This window comes from Poecilia formosa, unplaced genomic scaffold, assembly GCF_000485575.1.
Source record: "Poecilia formosa unplaced genomic scaffold, Poecilia_formosa-5.1.2 Scaffold146, whole genome shotgun sequence".
In the NCBI taxonomy this organism is placed as follows: Eukaryota; Metazoa; Chordata; class Actinopteri; order Cyprinodontiformes; family Poeciliidae; genus Poecilia; species Poecilia formosa.
In genome coordinates this window covers 168,592-192,455 of record NW_006800085.1, presented here as the reverse complement: position 1 = coordinate 192,455, position 23,864 = coordinate 168,592, and the positions used below count along the sequence as shown (strand labels likewise).

The 23,864-nt window shown below is 37.4% G+C and overlaps 1 protein-coding gene across 1 annotated transcript in view; it reads left to right on the top strand.

Annotated features, from left to right (window-relative positions):
* Window positions 1-3,398: 3,398 nt before the first annotated feature.
* The window catches only part of cntfr (ciliary neurotrophic factor receptor), a gene marked incomplete at its 3' end in the record, with an annotated part of 187,421 nt that continues 166,955 nt past the window's right edge, over window positions 3,399-23,864 (top strand). The window contains exon 1 of the mRNA XM_007563324.2: window positions 3,399-3,651. The remainder of the gene's footprint in view (window positions 3,652-23,864) is intronic.

Genomic DNA, 23,864 nt, shown 5'->3' with positions numbered 1-23,864 from the left:
ATAAGCTACCCTTCACTTCCCGGGGCGAGTTACTTTTAGCTGACCTTTGTGAAAGACTGAAAAATCTGCAGAGAAATTTCACAGCGAACATGTTTAAAAGATGTCTTCTTTTAGATTCATAGAACCATAATATCAGGTTTTTACCTCTGTCACATTATTGCATGTCTGACTTTTGCTTTAATGGCGTAGGAAGACTTGATGCCATATATTATGCTGCAGCATATGTTTAACTACACATTTGGCAATTTAGTCTGCACAATGTGATCGCCAGATGAGCTGGGCTGCCACGATTTTTTTTAAAACTCTAGAATATACAATACTGCTTCAGCTTTAAAAGACCATGTAATCTGCACATGAACATCACTGTTACAGGATTTGTGCAATTTCAGATCAAATTTCAAAGCAACGACCAAAAAAAAAAAAAAAAAACAACAAAAAAAAAACATTATTTAATGTTAGACATTACTGCGGTTTCTGCACTAATGAAAGTTCACCGACCATGGCATGCCAGGTGCTGGAAACTGAAAAAACCCCCTGATGTCTTGACCCTACAATATGAATAATTTTACTATTTTGCTGGACAAGTAAGCTGGACAAGCCTTTAACCCTCCTATGTATTGAAAAAAAAACAACAAAAAATAAGGATAATAATCAGAGGTGAAAGAGGAGTATGTGAGGATTCCTTGTTTAGAAGCTACTGAATGACAAGCTTTTAGAATGAGTTGTGAGCTTAGAGTGGGAGTCGGTAAGCATGGTCTCTTTCACAAAATGTAATTATTCTATAATTCCACTAATTATCTGACCATTTAGAGGCACTTGTAGAACACTGAAATTTATTACCAAGATAATGAGATGGTGATTAAATATGAAAAGGACAAATAAAGGAAGACAGTGATGTGACAACAAAAGTAACAAACAATGGGGCAGTTTGTGATGAACCAGTGCACCGCACCCCACATTTTGTGGCCAGTAATCCTCAACAAAGCCCTCTGAAATGTGCTTCCCAGCCTTGAGACTTGTATTACCACCTTCTTTCTCTGCCCATTTCCTGTCTCATTACGGTCAATAATGGCCACTATTGCTACAGATCATTGTCATGGTCAATAAACCAGTTTGACATGGCATTAGCTTTTGGACATGGTGCATTACCCTGCTGGAAGTTCACATAAGAAGATGGCAAATAGTTGCAAATGATCATCAACAGCAAAAAAAAAAAAAAAAATTGTCATTACTAATACTTTGTTTATAATATTGAAACGTGCATTTGTTTTGAGGAATTCCTTTGTTATTCAGATTTATCGATAATATTCGGCCTTTATTTGGTATTGGAAGTGGTTGTGATAATAACAGAATGTCCTGGTAATATTTATAATAATAAGTTTGCACCTTTTTGGAAGATATTTATTTCAGTCCAACATGCTGGAGCCGAGTAGTCCAGTAATTTTTCCTGAACATTACAGGAAAAATGTGTTAGGAGGTGGTCATCCATCCATTTCTTGGCATGCAGTCCAAATATTGCATGTGCTGCAATTTTTAGAAAGAATAATGAAGCGTATTTATTGTTTCATTTCTTGTCCATTCTGTACCTGGGAAGAAACAAAAGTAGACCATCTGTATATTTCCCAGGTCACAGTTTCATGTGAGAACTTTATGATATTGAGATTACATGAGTTGTGGCTTTTAAAAATTTGGTGTAATGTATGTTTCACTTTTCTTGTAAGATATAGGAGCTCTTATGCAGCTATATTTCTTGAAACAGAAGGGCAGCTTTAAAAGGTTTTCATTACTGAAAAGGTCAGTGCTTCCAGGTGTGATAGATTACCACAGCCAACACTGAAGAGTCTAAATCATAGGAAGGAAACAGCTTACAGATACAGTATGCATATTAATATGCTTGGATGAACTGTACCTAATTGGGGTATAGTATTTTGTGTTTTTATTTATCTTGTATTACCAGGAAGTCCCTTGTGATTAACATCCCTTTCAAGAGAATAACCTGAACAAGAGGGCACACTATTACCAACTATAAATTACTAGATAAGTCTGACAATGACATTCAAATTCATGATCAAAGGAAAACCAATGAGTCAGTTTGATATAGGTAAAAGGTCCAGCAGAGAAATAGCAATTACCCTGATTAGCTATGGAGGTCTTTGAAAGAGCTATAAACTCTCTGTTAGACATCACTATGGGAAACTGGAGATTTTAGTATGACCAATGTACAGAATAGGAAGAGCAGAGTTCCCTTTGTTATGATACATAACATTATGAATTTTTTTCCATTTTGGATACTTCATTAACAGTATTTTATTATCTTTTGGGAGATGTCTGTCTCATTTCAATCAAAAATCCAACTTGGTGGTTTATTTAAATAATTTTAAATCAGCTAGATTTGGTAAAGGTGCAATTTTACTTGTTTTCCAGCCACATAGTGTCATTTCACTGTTAAGTGACTGTTAACTTCAGGTTTTAGAAACATGCTGTATATACCAAATATGACTTAAAATAAATATGACTTTGTAATTAAAGGAGTTTATTTTGTCAATCACAGTTTTACTTTTTTTATTCTTATTTATTTATTTCAGAATCTGTGCATATTTTTTATAATTTATTTGTTTCCAAAATGTGGTTTATTTTGTGACACTTATTTTGTAAAGCTACTTTAGGTATTTCTGAGAATTTTTTCTTTAACTCCGTTTCAATTGCAGGTTCTTTTTAATTCATGTTCTTTTTTTCAAAGGACAAGGCAGGTTTTTCTGTGGTGCAGGTCTGGTCAAGGTCTGAAGCCAAGCATCTGATTCTACTTTGTCGTACCACGGTAGTTTTCCCCAACATAATTTGTTTCTTCTGTGCATGCACTTTTATTTTGAAATTTGAGTCTACAAAAATAAATCTTGCAACATATTTCAGGATAAAAAATTAAGTAAAGCCATTTCTGACTAAACAAGCTCTCGATTATGAATATATATTTAATAGGGACATTTATTTATTAATAACAATATTGATTTAATTTTGAATGAATCAGTTCTTGATTTTTGTCTAAAGGGAATTTCTTAACCGGCCAAAACCTCCACCACTCAAACCAATATCACGACGTCTTCTGCTATGTTTGTTTTTGTTTGTGAAGAAATTGTTGCATATCTGGCAAGATTATTCCAATTTTTAACACTTTTTGTAATGCCCGATAGTATGCATGGCAAATTTGTTTGTGTGTGTGCCTGTTTGTGAGAGCTTCTCTCTCTCTCTCTCTCTCTCCAATACCCCAAGCGGTGGCTAGGGGGTGCAATGTGGACACGGTGTGTGTACGTTTGACAGAGAGAGAGAAGGGGGAGATAGAGCGAGTGTGTGTGTGTCTCCGTAATGTATTCCTGCCTGTGGCTGGGCTGGTCACATGGGGAGAGCAGCCTGTTTAAAACAGCCTCAGCTCTCTCAGTCAGAGCAGTGCAAGGCACAGAGACAGACACTCACACTCTCTCTGCCTTCCTCCACGCACACACTGACACATGCTCATGCACGCAGAAGGCAACTTCCCTCTATCGGACTGACACTACACACTCGCCAGGATAGCACACTCCCATTCCCCACTGAAGAAGAGGATAAGGAGTGACAGATCAGGAAAAAAGAAAATACAGAAAAAGCTAAAGATTCCCAGTGAGTAGCTGATTTCAATTATCATCTCTTATGTTTGCATTTTTTTTGGGAGGGGGGGGGGACTTTGCTCCACTTCAGCGCTCTTTGGCTGAGATCCTGACAGAGACTCTGAGGGGAGAAAGTGAGTTTGATTGACGGAAGTGTGCAGAGACATACAAGGAAGATGAAAGAAGGGTGACAGAAGTGAGAAGAGATGTGGAGCTAGTGCAACCGTGGACTACCTCTTCATCACGCTCTCCCTCTGTGGGATCTAATGATGTTAATTAGCAGTGTGCGCTTGGAATGACAGGAATGTCTTTGCACAGAGCTGGAGTAGAGTCGGCTTTGGACTCTTGCTCTGTGTGTGTTCAGACTCGTACTCTGTCAGAATGATGTTGAGCAGATTTCCTGAAACCAATTGATATCCATTTGGAAGTGGATAGACTGGCCAATTCACTCCGGTAATAAAAGGGATGAGCATCTCTGTGACTGTCTATCCATATGTCCCACTATGTCCTTTACATTCTTCTTTTCCTTTCTTCCCTCCCTCAGTATTCTTTGTCTTTGTGTTGCTTTTGCTCCTGTCACTTATGTTTTTCTGACACGCTGTCCAATTTCTCACTCTCCTCCCATGTCTCTTTCATTGCATTAACTTTCTCTGCTTTTCACCAGCCACCTTCTGTTTGTCTGTGTTGCCCAAGCTGTAAGTAGTATTTTTGTCGCCCAACCCGCTCCTGTATGCTGATATAGCTGGTATAGATTCTTCAGTTACGCTGAAACGGAGAGGATCGCAGAGTTGCGAGGAGGGCAGAATGGGTAGTGAGAGAGGGGGAGAAGAAAGAGAGGAATGACAGAGAAAGTGGAAAGACTGGGGAAGGCTGGGAAGGGGGGCATTGAAAAGGCTGACACTGGCTTGGACAATTAGCCCAGGGAGTCTGTCCTGGGGTGCTATTCTGAGAGGAGCTTTGGCCCCTGGGCCCTGGGCGTTGGGTCACGGGATGCCTTGACCCTTCCAGTCGACAGCTAGGCATGGGAGCCATTATCACAGCCTGATTGATTAGCAGTGAGCGGAAATCCCTTTTCTCCTCAGTCCTTGGGAGAAAAAGACAACGTTTTTGTCCTTTTACTGCTGCAGGTTTAGTGTCTGTCTGTTTAAATACTGAAACCTCTCAAAAATGTTTTTTTTTTCTTTGTTACCTGTTGATTTACTCTTTATACAATCCTGAAAGCAGAGCTGCACAGCAATTTGAATCATAACATAAATGTATGAAAAATCACAATCTCAAAGCACAACCTATATGCAAAATTTACATGAACTTACATTGACTTTTATACACGTGAGATAGATCTTAATAACTAAGATACTAAGACTCACAGAGGGTTGTGGAGACCTTGTAATCCTGGAAAAGAAAGCAAATAATGTGGAGGGAAAAAAGCTATAAAAGTCTTTCCGAAATTCAAACATTATACCACAATGGCATGTTTCATGCATTTTCAGTAACTTCAGTATTTTATTTTTTTTTTTAATTTGTCACGTCAGATAAGTTGTCATGACAATTTCTGATATTCAGAAATCTGATCTGAGGTTGTTTTCACATTAGACGCTTTCTTTAGCCTCAGAGTTTTGAGCTGTGCACCTGCAGTGATTTGTTGGTGGTGCATTCAGAGGCTACCTGGAGGTGATGGAAGGGAGGGAGAAAAAACAAAGACTTAAGGCAACATTGTGGGAATCAAGTGATGTTGAAAAGAAAAGAAAAATAAACTAAAACTTGATGAAAGTAGAATGGTGTCAGAATTGTGGGACATATCTTTAATTTACAGAGTTGTGCTTCTCTTTTCTTGTGCACAAGTTTTTATCTCCTTGGTCAAATGTCCCTCTAATTCCAGCTACTTTTGCTTTCCTCTAAACATGCAACCCCCCTCCGCTCCTCCTTCCCGACTACGCTTCCTCAGACTGGGGGTTTGGTGGGGTGTTTAGCCCAGCTCACGGCTGATCAAAGCAGTATGTGTCAGACTGGGCTTAGCCCCGGTGCTCCTAATGGAGCACCGTTTTCATGCCTAGTTGGTGGTGGAGTGGGAGGGATTGATAGGAGGGATGAGGGGACAGGGGAAAGAAGAGGAGGAGGGTGTGCAAGTAGAAAGACTGACAGAAAGAGTCCGCGGATGGGAGGGGTGGTCAGACGGAAAGACAGGCTGAGAAAAGGGGGGCATCTCAGAGTGACACAGGCAAGAAGATTATAGAGGACAGGCAGACTGATGGTCATGATTAATAGGCAGAAGGTAAAAAAAAAGTTTGAACAAGAAAAGTCAAATGCACAAAGAAGTAGATACAAGAAGACAAGCGCTCAGGCTGACAGTTCGACTGTGACCAGAAAGACCAGCAATGTATGTTTCTAGTATGCCCATATTCCTGGGCATGCAGTGCAGACAGCGTTGGTTTGGAAGAAACATTGAAAGGGAAGAGACAGGTGTGTGTGTGTGTGTGTGTGTGCATGTGTGAGAAACACAGACTACAGAAAAGCAGAGCAGTGCTTGCGAGTGTATGTTGAGCATCTGTGTGCCCATATGCCTGTATACCAAGCAGCACACAGAGATGCCTGTAAACTGCATATTGATTTTTCAGGCTGCTAAAAGCAGTCTAGACGTTTGGGCATTGATCCTGAAATTGGATGTTTTATTTCTTTTTATTGAAACAGTTTCAGTTACTCAAAGTAATGGTAGTTCTTATTAGCAAAGGAGGAAGGGGAAAATGTCGGAACAAAAATAATGGTGGTTATTGTAGCTTAACAAATGATTGGGAACTAATGCTTATGAACATTTAATGAGGGGTAGGCTTGATTAAAAACGTGCAATATTTCCAAACTTCTCTATTTTTGCCTGTCAGGTTTTCTCCTCATTGTCTGGGTACATCTGTGTCAGAGTGGGTGCAGTAGATGTCTTGCATTGGGAAAATTGTTCCCATGTTTAAGGGGCTTAACCCCATGTTCCCGACCGATCTATGTATTGGTGTATGAATGCATATGTGACTTGGTTAATATGGGTAAAATGATAAAAGAACTGTATAAATTAAGTTTTTTTTTAACAATATACTGTATTTCTCTTCCTGTTCTGAATTTGTTCAAACATTAACCTCAATTTTTTTTTTTTTTTTTTACTTTTATATGATAATCCGAAGCAAATGGGTGCATATTTGTGTAGTGGAAGGACATCACAGATGGTTACTGAAAATGTTATGGTCATTTGCATTCAGATCCTCTTTAGTCAATGCATTGAAGAACTACTTTAGTGCGATAAAGTCTTTTGCAATGTGTTTCAAAGTTGAGTGTGATCATTGCAGTTATAAAACTTCATAATCTGAATTATGTGGAGCATGTCGAAACTGAACAAACGTGGGCTTAAAATAGCCTTGTGAAACCCTACATTTGATCTTTATTTGTTTTAAATTTGAACAAAGCAGTCTTTTGAGAGATTCGCATCAGTTAAGCTCTTTATCAGAAATTTAAAACCAAATTCTTTTTGTGTTTAATTCAGCTTTTTTTTCAGTTTTATGCATTTTCAAATTTATCATCTCTTTTCTTTAAAGTTCAGTCAATGCTCAGTTAGATTTATGCTGAAAACACCGTGGTGGCACATTGGTTTTCTTTTTTTTCTTTTTCAATCTTTGTTGTGCATTGCCTTCCAACTGCATCTAAGGTGTGAAACTATGAAAAGATATTTTCGACGAGCGCATTTGTGTGAACATGCACACAGAACAGAGAAATTTTGCTTGCCTCTGTGGAAACAGATGCAGGTGAGGGCTTTAGATGCAGAAAGCCTCCAAACAGAGAGACATTAAAAAGCCAACGTTCCTCTCTGGTGAGATGCAGCTCCCACGCTTTCTCTGTCTTATTCTTTCTGTGTCTTTCGATAGAAAATGCCACTTGCTGTGTGCTTTTATCTAACTGTACCTGAAGGTGTAAAAACATGACACGATTTGTCGGAATTTGGCCCCAATTAAGCCGCCTTACTTACATTTCCAAGATATGGATTTTACAACCATTTTCTCTCTACTCAACAGGCCGTGAAATGTGGCTTAGAGGGAAACTTTGTAATTATTTTAGTTATCTGTGGGAACCCTGCATGGTTTCTTTGTCCCCTTTAATATGGGGAGGGCAAATAGATATTCAGCATCCCCCTTGTGTCATTGCTTATTGTTCGGTATATAACTGCTAATATAGTCAAAGCGGTGAAAAGTTCTTAATAATGGGTATTTGTGGTTTTGACTGTTATTTAGTATGGTTTAGGTATATTATTTATTGAACTTTTATTTTGTTGGTAATTTTTTTCACCTATCTGTCCAGCACTGTGTATGTATCTTCCCTTCACCTTTTAGAAGCAGCATTTTTACGTGTTTTGTTGGGAAACTTACATTCCAATTGAATATTTCTCTCTTTACACAGAACTTCATTCACCTCTTTGGAGTTCTTGTTGCTGCAGGAGATCCATTGGTTTGACTGCTCTCAGTTTCAGAATAAAGCAAATGAGGAATGGATGGAGGAACAAATAGAGAAAAAAAAAATGCAACTCTAAGCCCCTCCTAAAACAAGAGCTTGACCTGGTATACACAAATACCAGACAAAACTAAAGAACTATTCAATGCTTTACTTGCACATGTGAGACACCTTCACTCAGATATATTTGCATTCTGTCAAGAAGTTGAGCTCCATTATGTATATAAAATACCTTCTTCAGACACATGCAAATATGGCGTACGAATACGTCATGAGAAAAACATGTTTGTGAAAACTGCCTCCAGGCAATGGTGCAATCCAGAACCGCATTCATGCAATATAGAAATGTCATAGGAGAAAGTCATTAGCATTCTGGGAAGAGTGGATGCATGAAGTGTTGTGCTTCTTGTAGCTGTCCGCCACTGTGACTGCATTGTAAGTTGGCCAGCTACTGAGTGAAGAGATTTACACACAAGACATGAAAAGCAATCATTGCCAATGTCTTTCTTCTTATTTTCTCATGAGTGTTGCTTTGTTGTTACAAAGCAACACCCTTGTAAATTTAGTTTTCACTTGCATTTGATTTAGTCTAGGCGTGAAACTACAGGAAGATGGTGGTCTTTCAAGATAATTAGTTTAATACTGGATGTTATAGTTTAGATCTAGTCGATAAATCTTGTTTTTATTAGTTTTATTTCTAACATCAAATATAACTGTATTGTAAAATGTTAATAATATTAGGTAGAATTGGGCAACTTCTCAAAAATAATTCTCAAAAGTTTGAAGTTAATATGGATCCAGCCAACACTGTACACCTCATTGGAGTGGCAAGTGTGTTTTTATAGTCATACGGGTAGTAAGTGTCCCTTAGAAATAAAATAAAGTCTGGTGTATTTTAGATGAAGTGTAGTTAGAATATTATAGATGATTTCTCAATCTCAAGTAATCTGTGGTAGATCAGAAGAGGCAGAGATAAAACATTGACCATATGGTATATATGGTCAATGTCAACTATATATAATGACCATCATTTGCTTGTCAAGGCATTTATGTAATCAAGCTTAAGTTCACATTTCTTTTAATATTCCAGTGCTCATTATTTCTTATTGTCAACACTTAAAGTGGGATGTGATCAAAGACAAATCAATGTAGGCAGAAAATTTGATAAAATGGACTCGCACAACACAAGTTGTTCTGGCCTTTTAAACCTATCTAGAAATCAATTTTCTAGATAGAAAATTTAGGACCTTTCAGCATTAGGTTTGAAAAGTTTTTTGTTTTTTTTAAACATGCTTTAAAATTATGTCAAAGCATGAAAATGGAACATAAAAGAAAGGAAGATGGCACTTGTTTTCAGAATGCAGGGTGCCCTGTTTCCAAGTACAATGTGGTAAATGAGGAAAGAGAGGTAGAGTGCCACTTTCGCCTTGGAATTGAGAGAGAGGCTGATAATTTAAGAAGTGTGACAAGGAGAGGTCAGCTGTGGATAACATCAGACTATGGCCACTACTTGAGGATAATAGGAGGTCAGGCAAAGGAGAGAACATAAGATTTATACCAGGCAAGAAGGCTCAAACTCTGGCAGACTTGAAGAATACCAGAAACAATGAATACCAAGGATGTTAACTCAGGCAGCTAAGGGAAGGTGGGTAACAACATTTTTTTATTTTTATTTTTTTATTTTAAGAGATGGATTTAAGGACTTACAATGACAACTCTAGAGATGAAGAGAAAGAAACAAAGGGCTGCGTTCAGAGAAAAATATTGAGAAAAGAATGAAAACAAGATGTAGGAGTATTATCCATGTATTTTAACATGGCTGTAGTGGTACCAACAAAGGGCGGGGCCAAAGGGGCGGGGCTAAAAGGGCAACTGCATTTAGAGGACTTCAACAGAGATTTAAACACTATGCAGATACACACAACCTGTATTTTCTCTGGCTTACAATAAAACAGATTCAATCTTTTTTTGTTTTATGTCAGCTAGGATTAAAAAAACAAAACAAAAAAAAAACATTTAATAGCTAATTAGCAGAGTCCTCAGGCTCAGAAGAGTACACATATTTCCTTCAAATTTGGTAACATTAGTGTTAAACTGTATGACTATAACCAAATATTTAGGGTAGCCTTCCGCAAGTTTCTCACAATTTTTTGCTTGAATTTAGGATTATGCCTATCTCCAAATCTGGTTGGGTTTGTTGGCCTCCTGGCTCACACAGCTCTGCTCACAAATTCGTTACGGGACTGAGATCAGATTTTTCTGATGACCAGTCTAAAACACTGACTTTGCTGTCCTTCAGGCACCACGTTTGGGATCATTGTCCACTGTAAGACCTTTTGTAGTCAAGATGTAACTTCCTTGTTGATGTCTTAAGATGTTGCAGGATGATTAATGTGCAACGTTCTGGTTATGGGAATTTATTATTTTTTTTATTTTTTTTTCCGAATAAGATTTTAATTTGAAAGAGTGCCTTCCAGCCCCTGGTAGAGAAAAAAAAGGAAACATTAGGAAATTGAGTTAGAAACTGAGAGGTTCAGAAATACCATAGATGAGACTTTGACAATTACAAATGTTTGTCGGCCAGAGGTAAGGGTGGGTAGAAATGAGAATGAAGGAGCACTCATGAGTCTAACACCTTTAAGGCCACTTGTGTGATTGAGGTCATGGTAGAAAAAAATAGTCCAACGATTAGAGGAAATAAAAGGGGACAGGTTGAATGGATTCACACTTTAGGTATTTTTTGCAGGCAAGACAAAGGTCATTGCACATGGGACAAATAAAAGTGTAGTTGGAAAATAATCTTGGTGAACAGGTGAGAGGAGGCGGTTAACCTGTGTCCTCGATTGTTCTAAAACAAAGTAACTTAAACAAATCTGGTGCTTCAGAGAGACAGTGTTTCAGTATCTTCTTTTTTTTTTCAGCTGAAACATTAGTTCTCATTTGCTTCAATGTTTGCTTCTCACCACCCCTGCGCACAGAAAGTGTTCACCAGTCTTTTAGTGAGGCACATTATTAATAATGTACCATTTTCCATCAACTGGAAAGTTCCTGATATATTTATCAGTCTCAGCATGGAGTCCCTCGTTTATAATAGAGACCAAATAATTCATTCCTGGTTTAAGGATATTTTTCCTGATATATTTATTTATCTTAGTTATGAAATATGCATGGCTTGTTGAAAGGCTTGGGGTTCTGCCTGCGGCAGTGCTGTCTGCACGCGTGATGCGTCTGTCCATGCATTTTTGTGTTGAGTGTCTTTGTCCACTCTAATGAATCTGCATTCTGTAAAGTGTGTTATTGTTTATGCTCATTTTTGTCCACACCTGTCCAAGTATATGATTTCCATTGTCTGGACTGCTTTTTTTTTCAGCACTATGGAAATGGAAGGGTGAGTGCCTCTCTCTGAGCTGGGAGCTTTGAATCTATAAAAGCCTGATGTCTAAACCCTAATCAATGTCACCCTTTCTATTTCCATTAATGTACATGTGGAAAGCGGTAAATAAAGCATGACAGATGGAGCTCAATAGTCACCACATATTGTGCAAGAATCCTGAAGCTTCTCTTAATTACACTCCAAGGAAGGAAAAAAAAACTGTGCATTGATATATTTGGTTTAAATTGTCCATTCTGAAAAACTTTTACTTATTTATTGTTTTCTGTGAAACCAAATATCTTTATACTCCAAGTAGGAATCAGGAACAAAAAAAAAGCTTTATTACCTACATGAAGTCGAAATACTGTTTTATTCTTCTGGTAACCATAGTCACCTAACATGGCATACCAACACCCCAATCGGATATGAATATTAACTGAAAAGCTCTAACTTTAAAGATACATCAAACTTATCCAAAAACTGTGATGGATTTTAGCATCTTAGAAAATGTTCCACTCCTCTTTCAGTGGTTTTTCTTTTATATTGAAGCAAAACTAAAATGATCCATTCATACAAAACTGCTTTGTAACTTATCTGGATAAATAGTGGCATCTTCGTGCTAATTAAATTATTAAAAGAATGAAGTTTAACTTATTGCCTGACATGTCTTCGCAAATAATATCGTTTGTGCTTGACAGTAACGTGTGAATCTGAATGCCTGTTAATATTATATATTTCGATTTTAACAGCCTCTCTCCCCTCTTCCTCCTCTGTAAATGTACTGCTCCACGCTCGCTGTATTGCATTTCATATTGCCCTTTACACTATGTTTAACTCCTGATATATTGACCTTAGCTTTAAGTTGTAGGAAGATAAGTCCTTCTACTATGCAGCTGTCACTTTGCTTTCCTTTTTAAGGACGATTTACAGCAAATGACTGCTGCACAACTAGAAGTCATGATCGCTCTTACGTTTCTTTCCCTAATTTAAACCTTCTGAACTGGCAGTATTTGCCTCTTCGTAGAGCCCACTTCATTAGTCATGTCTGCTTATGTACATGTCTCTCAGTCAGTCTTAATTAATTTTGTATACTTAAGTAGGAGATTTGCATTACACTGGGCCTGCTTTCGGAGTTCCTTTTATTGGTGGTGTCTGGACAAACCCCCTTACAGGCGGCCCACACCCACCGAGCACACGCGCTTTTATTTAACTGCGCTCACCCGACAGTATTTTCTCTGAACGACCATACGTGTGTGTGTTTTTCCGCTCCACTGTGGTAGTTTATTAGCAATGTCTACTTTGATAGTTAGTGTGCACGCTTGATTATGGCTGAAAGGGAGTGGGCCGGGTGCTTGGCCGGAGAGGAAGTCTGCCTAATGATATTAACAACATCCTTTATTGGGCAGCCACTGCAGGCAGAGGAAAGGAAAGTAGTAAAGGAATAGGGACAGAAGCTTGAACGGAGGAACAGGGAAAGTGGGGAGATGGAAAATTTAAGAAATGAAAAATATTGTATGTCATAAAGGCACTTTGTAAAAGAGTAGAGTTTTATTGTGTCTTTGAAATTTTGTGAGAGAAAAATAAAACTAAAATTTGGTTATGAATTGGTTACAAATAGTCTCTGCTCATCTGAGTTTTTCCTCATACCCCATATTCTTGTCATCTAAAAAACTCAACATACGCACGTATTGTTGCTAGATTTGCTTTTTTATTTTTGGGGATCCAAATTATAATAAACTGTGTGCAACAGCTAGGCATTTATTTAATAAAACAAAAAACAAACACTATATATATATGTGTGTGTGTGTGTGTTTCCACAGTGTTATCTAAGAAGAAATTTCCAACATTTTTGCCAATATTGTCATCAACCACCAAATATGTCTGATTACAAGTTAAGACGTACTCCCACGGATAATTTTGACATATTAAAATGTCACCAAGGGTGAAATTAAATTCACAAATGGCACAACAATGATCGTATAATGATGCTACTTAATCATGTGCTTTCTGATGCAGACACTTTGATGAAGATCCATTTCACTGCAGCCTTAACGGGAGTATTTTCTAGTTAAATCAGCTGCTGACCACTTAGATTAATATATTTCCGTTATAGAAAAGGAGAGAGAGAGAGTTCTTAGCAATAGAAGCTGTTTTACCTTTCATTTCAACATGAATGCATTGCATTTAGCAGGGAGTGCATCACAAATGACATGCATGTTTGATAAATGTGATAGGATGTGTAATGTTTCACGTAATGGACTTTATTTCTTGACGTTTAGACCCACATAAAATGCATTTCAGATGCACCAGCATACATGCCAAGATTAAAAAAAAAAAAAAAAAAAAAAAAAAAAAAAAAAAAACATTATGGCATAGGTTTTGTGCTGCAAAGATGTTTTATACTCTGATAGTATCATCTACTCATTTTGAATGAATCCTTGTGAGAATGACTGATCAGCTAAAACAAATTGCCAATTTTCTCTTAGTTTCTAAGTATCAAGGGGGAAGAGAGCCAAGGTAAATAAAAGCTTAATAGGCTTCATTATTTCATTTGACAGCTGAATCTGATCAATACAAGAGAAACTTAAGCAATAAAGGACAGACATGACTGAAAACGCAATGCATTTGCAAAGATGCGGCTGAAACTATCCAGCTCACACAGCCAGGTCCAAGATGCTGATAGGTATATTGTACATTGAAGGCCTTGTCCAGGTCGTGGGAATGGTGTACAGATGTACTGAGTATGTGCTAAAGGTTTACCAGTAAAAGTGGGAGACATTACTCAGAATAATGGAGGATGACAGGCTTATATGGGAAGTACTCCTCAGTGCAACATCACCTCAGAGATCTCTGCCCAGATGAGTGCATATTGCCCATATTAAAAATTGCAATTGACAAAAGGTCAGTATGTTGCGTATCATACTGCATAAGCCCCAGTTCCATCAAGGGCAATCATGTTCATTTTGATGCAAACAAGTATAAAACGTGAGGCTTTAGTTTGCAGAGAGTTTTGGCAAAATTGTTAGTGAGGTCTGACTCCGCTCAAAGCAAAAAGTGAAAGAAAGAGAGTGAAAGTTTTTTTTTATTTTTTTTGCTGTATTTTGCTCATAAAACACTTAATCTCTTCAGAATGTGAGGGCAGGTTGACCTATTAGTTCTACTTGACATGGGCATTTTCACAATGAAAGAAAAGTCAGACCTTTGAAGGTAGCTGCCAAAGGGATTGTAAGTGATCTACTTATACCTGTGACACCGTAATAACTGTACTCAAAGGCTGGACTAGTGGCAGACAGTTTACCACGGTGTTGCTTTATCTGAGGCAAAGTTCTAACCTTGGAATGTGCTTTATAAATCAAATTCCAAGCAAAACCTACATTACATTCAAAAACAAGAAAGTTAAATCGGGTTCTTAATTTTGATGTCTTTGTTGTAGAAGTTATCTAAATGGTGAAACTTATCTGCTCGCCCTAAACACACCCGACTCATGCAAGTAGGAATGCTTTCACCCACACTCAACTGCACGCATAGATACCAAACAACAATGTGGGGACTGTTAAACGCAACCCCATCCTACAGCAAGTGATGGCTGTCACCTTGAAAAGCATCTCCTAATGCCAAAAAATGTCAGACCTGGCAGCTTTTTCTATTTACCTTGGCGAGGTGCCTGAGATTTCATACGCATCCCAGATGTGCGAGCACAAATTCAAGGCGGCATGTTTATTTGTATGTTTGTGGGCATGTTCGTCTCCCTCGGCGCGTATGCAGCTGAGTTTTTTTTTTTTTAACTGTCTTGTTGAGTTGCCGAGTGTGTGTGCGTCATGTCTGTGTCAGGACTAGAGAGACAAAATAAAATCCCTCTCGAATACGTGAGACAGTGTGAGCAGTGTCAGCATCTCTTTGCACCTGTAGCTGTAAAGACAGATAACTTGCAGCCAACAGTCACCCTGTCACAGATCCGTGACACGCTGGAAAACGTGCAGGTAAATATGCTAAATAACTCCAGGCGACCGCACATCCAAACAGTCATTACTTAAAAAAATAAATGCATGCATTCAGTGGAGCTGCACTGACACGTGAACGTCGACTGGCATACAAACAACTCAATTGCGTGGAAATTAAACCACTGTATGCAAACACATTGATATGCCGAATTCGAGATTTGTCTTTTGAAAAAACATTCCGTTTTATAAGTAGCAGAGGTAAGAAAGAAGTGCTTTCTAATCAGGATGAATGATTTTTAAAAATCTGGCACATGCATATCATTCTTTTTAATTTCCTGTATAAACATGCATTTTACTTCATATTTGTGCATAGACATGTAACATTGGAGGCTGGAATCCACCATACCATACTTCTCCTAGTGAGAAACAGCCATCCCTAATATCATGAAGCTTTTTGACAAGAAACCCCAGGTGGTGCATAAGACAAATGCAAGACCCTGGGCGGGTTACAGATGTCAAACGTCCATCTGTCTGAATGCTACAACCTTGTAAATGTTGTAGAAGATGCACTGTACAAAGTATTAAGAGCAGTGGGACCAAGAATTTTACCGTATTGATGCCCAAAGAAACATCCAGTCATTGATTACAAAACCTGAAGTCCTGGAAACTCACATCAACTCAAAAACAGTAAAGTATAAGAGATAAAAAAGTCTTCTGTTACAGGATTGTTGGGTGTACAAATACTCGTGCCACTGCTGAACTTGTTGAAAGCAATTATTTTCTAATTTGGGGTTTTTCAACACTCATAGCTGTGCTTAAATTAAAGGTTGGAGTCTTTTAAATTTTGAGTTTAAGATTATGCCACTATAATAAAATGTGACATTATTTCTAAGATTCATCTTTAACCAACTACAAAGACAAATGTATACGTGGATGTGTATCTGCTTTGTATGGAAGCATATCTTTAGCCTCTAGCATGATTTATTTCCTGGAATGGAATCATTCAACAAACATTTCAGAAAGCTGAGATGCTAGTCCGGAAGGTTTTCTAACAAAAAACGAGACGGAGATGCGTGCATTTCACAGTGACGTCGGCAGGAAACTAAAGATTGCCGTTACTGAAGCAACTCTGGCAAATCTAAAGCTGGATGCCAGACGTAAACTGACTACCCAAAGCTTCACAGTTTTCCAGCCAACAAATTAATGTGTAGTGGATAAAAACCCGGGTCCAAGCACCAGCTGAACACACCATCTGTTTCTCTGCAATTCTGCTCTTCAGAGGGGTGCACGTTTTCATTTACTTTATTTCCCTTGTCATTGCAGGGGCACCATGCTATTTTCTGCCACATTGCTGCTTTTGGTGTTTCAGCGCAGCTTTTTGAAAGCATGACTTTTGTTTTCCTTTTTAGCTTTTTTGTGTTGATTTGTTTTTCTAACTATTTGGCATTTTATTGATTAAAAGTTTGTCTTTTTGTGTACAGATTTAATTTTTAGCAGCCTGTACTAAGGATAACCATATCCATAACACGTCAAAGCAAAACATTATTTAATGTAATTGCACACAGAGCAGCATATCAAAAAGGAGACAAATTATATGCTAGTTCCTTCATATCATTCTGGCCAAAAGTTGATTCTGTTTTTTTAGGGTTTTTTTTTTGGTTTTTTTACAAACCATGAAAACATATAAACACAAAGCCTAAGGGCTGTGATGTCATGCTATTGGTTTAGCATCTTTTCCTCCAGATGCAGCTTTCAGTTCGTCCATCTGTGACTGATTGTTCTCTGTGGCCACCTGCTGTGGCTGAGTTAGTAAAAGGCCAAAAGCAGAACCTCCGTTTTAGTAACATATTATTTTATGTCTCTGTTCGTTTTTGCATGTATGTGTAATACAGACACTTTTTTGAAGTACTCTTCCAGGAAAGCTGCAGCAATCTCTTCCCAATCTTCCAAATGGTTTCCATTATGTTTTACGTTAAAACAAAGAAACATACTTAACTTTTACAAACTAAACACAGAAGCACGGAATCTATAGCTACAATATATGCGCATATATGTTTGACAAAATGAATAAATGTTACAATGTTCATTTGAGAGAGAAGACTGAATTTGATTTCATTGCAAAGGCATGTTGAACGGTCCATCAATTTCCTGCCACACGTTCAGCTTTCCCTCCCCATGACAAATTCCTCGATTTCCTCACAACACATTCCTGTTGCATTATTGGTCATGGACATTACATGGTCCCACATAGTTTGAGCAACAAAGTGTGGGAAGTATCAAATTGCTCCTGTGCTTAAGCGAGGAAAAGGAGAAAAATAGGCAAACGAAAGTAGGATTCAATATGGAAAAATAAAGACTAATTTACTGTTTTGAATAAATAATAATCTCTTTGTTTTATGAGTAGATAGTTAAAATATCTTTATATGGGGTGAACACTTTTTGTCTTTCCTGCCTTAGTAGTTATTCCATGGTGTCATTTAATTTAGTAAAAACTGATGTTTGTTCATACCAGAGAGTCGATCGCTGGTGGCTGGCCATAACTACAGCCATGTAAATAACTGGCTGTGCTATAATCTTGCCAATGTCAAGGTTTGTAATTCAGAAATTCCATAACTCAATGACATTTTTGTACCAAGGGTATTTTAAAATGGCAGGGAAATGACTTAGTCGCAGTAGTAGTTTGCCAGATTGCCTGGTCTAGTCTATTTGTCACATTTTGGAGAGCCAACTATCCTGAGATCATTTCTCAGAACCCTAGCTTAAAAAAAAGTTACCATTCACTTTGCAGCTTCTTCTCCTCCCTAAACCCCTAAACTAAAGCATAAAACAACAGAAAAGAAAAAAAAAATAGATAAGAAGACTTATGTGCTGTAACAACACCATGACTTGTTAAGCTTTAGCACGTTTTTGTTTATTTCAGCCACGATGGAACAACTTTAGCTGAAATATGATGTCTACTATAAACAGAGATTCTTTAACAAACTGTTTAAAATTGATTAAACCTTTGTTCTGCTTGTGAAAATACAACAATAGGGAATCAAGTTTTTTTTTGTTGTTGTTGGCACTAAGAAAATAACAATAAAAAACAAAACAATAAAAAGTCTGCCATTGATAGCGTTGCCAAATCTGGACTGTATTATTTTATGCTGATTTCAGATTCTTCAAAGTCTATTTTCTGAATTGTGGAGCTGTTACTCTATTTGTGAAAAACAAAGTAAAAATGTTGATTCTTAGTTTTCCAAAAAAAATATTGATAAAAGCATTTCTTATTGTGTTATATTGAACCCAATTAAATTTATTATTTGCATCAAATCATCTGCAAATCCTTACACCTCCTGACTGAAAAATGTATTTTATTTTATTTATTTATTTTTTTACATTCCTAATGCTAAATAAAGTGTGCTTTGTGTGGTAGGAATGGATATCACTGCTATTTCCCCACCACACACGCACGCACGCACACACACACACACACACACACACACACACACACACACACACACACATACACACATACACACACACACACACACACACACACAAAGTCTTGGAGGTATAGCTCAGTCTGACAGAATGTTAAAAAAGAAAAGAAAAAGTCCATATGGAACTTATCACAAGAAACCATATTTTCCCATTACTAGAAGCAATTTGTTTTAATTGCCTACTTACATGTAATATGGCCTCAAACTTGGATATTTTTTCCACAAAAAATCTACATGAAATATGAGATTGCCCATTAACTGCCACAATTACATTATAATAATCAGAAAATCGAGGAGTGCAGACTGGAAAGTTCCTTTGAGATGGTGGCATGTACTGGGTGTAACTTCGGTTCCCTGGACCTCAGACCATATGGAAATGTAACATACATGCTTAAAAAAAATCAGTCGCTAACAAGCAGTTGTGAATTGAAAGATTGGTTTGCGAGGTATTCATTTATTGGAGAAAATGAACTGAAAAAAGACCAGACAAGATTAGAAAACTATGACCCCCTCAACTTGACCTTTGGCTACACCACTTTGCATCACAGTTGCCCTGAAAAGTTTCCAAAATAGCACGGTGGCCTCTGCTCGCCCCTTTTTTTTTTTCCTGCTGGAGTGCCATTAATTATTTTTAAATAATTCATTTTGTTTCATCACCTCAGATTCAGGACCAAAGTATGTGAACAAGAAGCATATTGTGCTGTGTCAGTGTTCATGAACAGCCTCAGCTCCAGCCTAATTTTGCTGATAAACGGCTCTGAGTGAGGCTTATTATGAAACAATGGGATTTGAGTAAGCATGAGTTTAAAATCTCTAGAAGATCAGCACATCACAATGGCTCTGACAACGGTGTCTATCTCTCTGTCATTAAAAAAACCCTCTGATTCAGTATTGCGGGTTACAACGCAATACTAAATGGGCTTTAAAGTGAGACAAGCCAGGCTTTGATCTGCAATGCAGTTCTTGAATAATTTGTGTGACAAAAGCACGTATAAGTGGGCACGTATAAAAGAGTAAGAATATCGCAAACAAAAATCACTAATTTTTGTTGCTTATTTCAGAAAGCAAAAATTACAGAAAGTGAAATATTTTAAGCCTTTACTTCTTGTAATTATGACAATAATGGTTTGCAGATAATGGAAACGCATAATTCAGTGTCTTGGAAGAGTAGAATATTACAGAAGATCAACGAAAAAGTACATTTTAGACAGAAATATTTGGTTTCTGAAAAGTTTGTACATTTCTGTACACTCAATACTTGCCTGGACCTCCTTTTGCATAAATTACTACATCGGAGTGGTGTGGCATGGAGACGGTCAGCCTGTTGCACTGCTGCGGTGTGACGGAAGCCCTGGTAAGGATAATGCTGGGCTTCAGGTAACTTGCATTATTGGGTCTGGTTTCTCTCGTCTTCCTCTTGACAATGTCCCATCAATTCTCCACCAGGTTAAAGTCAGTCAAGATTAATGACCAATCAGAAAGGGTAACACCATGGCCAATGAAGCAGCTTTTGGTTCCTGGACAATAAAATCAGCATCCTCATAAAACTTGTCAGCAGCACAAAATGCCCTAAAATTTCATAAATACTGGACTAAATAAAACACCAGCAGATGACAAAGCAACTCAAATCATTAGCAACTGAGAAAATTCACACTGGACCTCAGCAAGAATTTTGAGGTTCTCAGCTGTTCCTCCGGAATCTGGAATCTTGATTCCCAAACTAAATATAAACTCTACATTCATCTAAAAATCCAAACCATGGAGAAACTGTCCAGTTTTTTCATCATTTGTACGAAATATCTGGCAAAACTCAAAGACATAAAGGCTTGAAATTTTCGACATTTTGAGACGGGTGACAACAGTGGACTTTTTCAGAATATTCAATTCGATTTTTTTTTTTTAGATGTGCCTATATATGAGGGAGAATGAGCCTAAGCTGCAGTGGATAAATATGTAAAACCATTAAGACAATAAATAAATAAATAAATAAATAAAAGAAATATGAAGCATTCAACGTTGTGCTTGGTTGACCTTGTTCACATTAGACACGCTTACCATCCAGTTATTTAACTCCAGTGTATGTACGCACTCAGCACATACAGATAACCTCTGGGGTGGGATTATAAATTTCACTGTAATAACACTACCTGTCTTTTTTTTTTCTTCACAATAATTCCCACATTATGCTGTAGGCTGTACTTGACTTAGCTTTTCAAGTCGTTTTTCATGTGGAAGAGGCTTTTAAATGGCTTTTATTTTCAATAGACAGGCATACGGGATTCTCATGAGGCTGTGACATTCCCATTAGGAATACTATTCCCACAGCACACACATGAAGTCAGAAACAGGCATTAGCCCTGTTGTCCCTGCCTGCAGCGGCTTAGACAGATTGTACTTAAATTGTATCCCCCAGTGAGGTTTTGGAGCTCTGCCTGAAGATTGTACTGTGAAATTAAACCAGATTTTTCTTCTTTTTTTTTTTCTCCTTTTTTTTTTTTGGTCATGGTTTCTCAAGCCGACAACCCAACTTGTGTTCATTTAGTAGCCAAGTAAATCCTATTTTAAATTCAAATAACTGCTCTCTGCTTTAAACTAGCCAAATTAACACGGAGTGGGACAGCTTGGGCTGTTCACTTCTGGTCTGTGCCTCTGCAATGTAGTGTTTGTTAAAACACATCTTTAAGGCATAATACAAATTTCTATATATTCACTGTCTATTAACTCCATGATTCAACCAAAATTGATTCACACAAATAAATAGTGCTTTGAAAAAATATTCGTAACCTTTAAAGGTTTTATAACAACCACAAATTTTATCGAGTTTTATTAGTTTAAGTAATAAGTTTATGTAAGTGTACTGATACCTGTTAATACCGATTGCCTTGAGAAGTCACATAAATAGCAATCTACACTTAACAGGAAATATTGCTAAAGTAACTCTACCATGAAGAAAGCAGAGACCCGGCAGCAACAACGTGAGCTTTATTCTGAGATGTTAAAACTGGAAGAGACGCACAGAGCTGCAGCTTAGGTGGGAGAATTTGTTGTCAGCATAACCTTTATTCCAACATTTCACAAAACTGACCTTTGGATTGACAAAAGGAGAGTCACCGTTGAATGAATGTCACAAGACATCAGATTTGCTATAGGCAGCAACATGTGGAAGATGGTGCTGTGTTCAAGACAAAAACGGAGCAAATATTTTGCTCAAATAATACCAAAATGCATAAATGTTTTAGGTTTTAGATAATGGCACTTAATTGTTTTGTAAAAAAACACCACTTATTCAATATGGATATATGAGCTACAAACACAAGTGTCTATAAATATTGTGAGAACTACAAATTCCGTTTATATATAGAAGTGCAAAATAGTTTATTTTTATTTATTTTATTTTTTTCAAGCAACCCATGTTGGTGTGGGCAGGGCTCTATTTCAAATGTGGATATATTTTATCAGACTTATGTGTGATAGTAAAGAATATAGTAAAGAGGAAATAAAAGGACGTGTATTTCATTTTTTATTTTACTAATATATGTCTGAAAAGTGTGGCATGTACCCCAAACCATGTGGAGGCTGTAGCTACAAGCCTAAGAAAGGACTATGGTACAATGACTTACATCCAAAATAATGGGCGAAAACTACATACATCAACCTTAACACACCAGCACAACTGTGAAACAAATTTGTGGCACATCATATCCTGTGAAGATGCTTTTATTCAGCAAAGACAGGAAAGATGGCCAGAATTGATGGAATGATGGGTAAAGGTAAATTTAAGAAATCTTTAAACATGGTTTAGGTGCTCCAAAAATTAGATAGATTCAGGGAATGTTCACTTTCCCACAGAGAAATAACTCTAAGCATAACTTCCCTGTTTCAAATCACTTGTGTGTGAAAATGACTCAGTCTAAATTCAAACCTAAAACAAAACATTAGAATTGATGTTCACAGATATGCACTCTGACTTGGCTGGTCACATAAAAGTCAAATAAAATATACGGTTATATTTGTAATACAGATTCATTTGCAAGTATAATTGTGATGTTGAGACAACTGTATGCAATATTTAGAAAGCCGAGTACACCTGTAGCAGATTTGGAAACAGTGTCTGAGGAAGACATGCATTATCAGTGGGGATGCTGGAGACCAGCATCAATCATTGCCAATCAAATCAACTGGTCTAATTTGCTTTAAAAGCAATGCACTCCCTGCAGGAGACACTGACAGATTTATTGCAGTGAGACCATGCTGCTGCGCCTAAAAGGGATACAGCCTGACCTGGATTCCATTGTCCTGGAGCTGTAGAATTGTAAGACAGAGATATGCAACATCGTAAATTGTTGGCTGGACTTAAATGATGTGCATTTGAAAGGTGGGGAACATCTACAATGCATAATCAAACTGCATAAATTAAAGACATGCATGATTTACTATCCTTGCTGTTCAAATAATCAACAAATCAAACTCTAACACGTAAAATATATGAAGATAAGAACAATGACAGTTTTGCTAGAAGATGAATGGACAGTGCGTATTTTCGGTTTTGACTATAAGGAACTGTTGTCTGCAATATAAAATTCGATTCTGTACACACTGAATCTCTCTCGGCTTTTGTATACCCATGGACCTTCTAGGACACTTGGCTGTAAGAAAATCTTTTTTCTTGAACAGACGTATGTTTCAGTGGCTCGGACATACAGGAGCTCACAGGAAATTATAGAGGAAGAAGATTTGGGCTCAGGCAAATCAAAAAATTTAATTACTTCATTAAACCATAATGAGCATATTGTGAACTTTGGACTTTCTCATAAAAACAAGAAAAAAAGTCATTTTTTTTGCCGAAGGCAGAAGCAGACCGATATATTTCTGAGTGTTGACCAGATGCAGATAGAGAATGGATGAAAATTACATCCACAGTTGTGCCGAGGGTGAGGCAGGTTTTCCA